At 31.0% G+C, this 1714-nt stretch overlaps 1 pseudogene; it reads right to left on the bottom strand.

Annotated features, from left to right (window-relative positions):
* Nucleotides 1-740: 740 nt before the first annotated feature.
* On the bottom strand, nucleotides 741-837 carry LOC122109919 (annotated as a pseudogene).
* Nucleotides 838-1714: the final 877 nt, after the last annotated feature.

Below are 1714 nucleotides of genomic sequence, written 5' to 3'. Positions count from 1 at the left end.
CACTACCTCTTTGAAGTTTTGGAAAGCTGTACATATTGTTCTCCTCAGTCCTAATGGTTCGGTTAAGTTTCTTAAATTTCAAAATTTCCAGTCCATCCTATGTGTCCATACAAAATATTTTCACAATACAAAGCAACAGCAATATCTTACTTTAAAAATTCATGGATTCCATGATATTCTTCCAAATGAATTGCCTGACTTTGATGTCAAAATATACTTGAGTTGTTTGTATACATCTATAATGATTTCTGTAGAGTTTGTGATTTTTTAATAAGAAATAATTTTGACTGATCTGTTGAAATGAGTAGTGCAGAAACTAAAGATATTTCTGGTGCTTGTCTTAAAAAAGTATATTTTAAAATATTTAGTATTCTGTTTGTATAATGACCATAATCTATTTCATTCTCTCCTAGATATAATACTTTGAATTCGAAATGGTTTTATAATATATAGATTCATTAATAAATGTGTCCTTTCAGATTACATTCGATATAGAAACAGTTTAAGATTCCTTTAATTCCTAGGTCCTTATATAATTTTATTTCTTTGGGATAAAATGACAATGTTATGTTATTTCAAAAGTTTTATAAAGGTTATGCTATGTAAAGGCCTTTTTAAAAAGGTGAAGATTGAATGATGTCAAACTAACTTTTGTTTCTATGAATTACATGTATTATTACACTTGTATATTTGTAATCAACATTTTAATAACTGCTTTTCATTCTTGCATCTGAAGAATGAAAAATATTCAATACTTCCCAAATTTTCATATCATCCTTGTGCAAGAGCCATGTAAATCTTTGTATTGTAATTCAGGTAGACGTGATTCTGAACCAAGTAGTATCCTGTAAATTTAAGTAATTAATGATGCAATCTTAAGACAGGCATATATCCTTGGTTGCCTATTTGTAACAAGGAAACCTTATTGTTCCCAAAATTGCCATTTATCTTATTTCTGTAAAATTCTGTGTATGGTGGAAAAAAACTTATATTGCTTGTTTGATTGCTCACATTTGCAATTTTTTTCTATGACTATTTTAAGTCTTTTTCATTTGAAATTTGATAATACTTTGATAATACTTTATAGCTAGGTCCAAAGGTGATGACTTTTCAAGTACTTATTAATTAACTGATTTAGCTTTGTGGAGCTAATGGAGTCAAAGTAAGCCTTGCTTAATAGCTACTTCTAAACTTCTCCAGCTTAAAATTTCCCAAATGAAGTCTTACTGGCACAAATGTGTCCTTGACCCTTTACCCTTGCTCCATGTAGGAACAGACCAACCAGAATATCTTACCCTGTCAGCATAGAATGACTTATTGGAGCAAAACTAATCTTAGTTACAAGGGATCATAGAGAGACGAACAGTTCAGACAGAACTGTTCAGACAGAAGGTATTTTTTCAAAATATAATTGTTTATTACACCTTTTCATTTCAAAAGTAGCTAAAGCCAAGAACGGGAAAAAATGTTCATATGTATGATTACCTAATGTCTTGGCATGTCTACCATCCAATCAGGCAGGAACTTACACCATTGATTTTCTATCACCAAATATATTCCATAGCTCCAGGAGAAGTCCATATGTTTCTCCTCGTTATTAGGCCTTAAATTGGTAATGTTTTAATCACAGTGTTTCCTCTTGCCTCTAGGCTGTATATCTCTGAATGGTAAGGCTTTAGCTCTAATTCTACCAAACACTGAGGTAGACGTAATG

The sequence above is a fragment of the Dipodomys spectabilis genome, unplaced genomic scaffold, assembly GCF_019054845.1.
Source record: "Dipodomys spectabilis isolate Male_0828 unplaced genomic scaffold, ASM1905484v1 ptg000070l, whole genome shotgun sequence".
NCBI classification, from domain to species: domain Eukaryota; kingdom Metazoa; phylum Chordata; class Mammalia; order Rodentia; family Heteromyidae; genus Dipodomys; species Dipodomys spectabilis.
The sequence above is the reverse complement of the archived record's forward strand: the minus strand, read 5'-3'. Positions and strand labels throughout refer to the sequence as shown.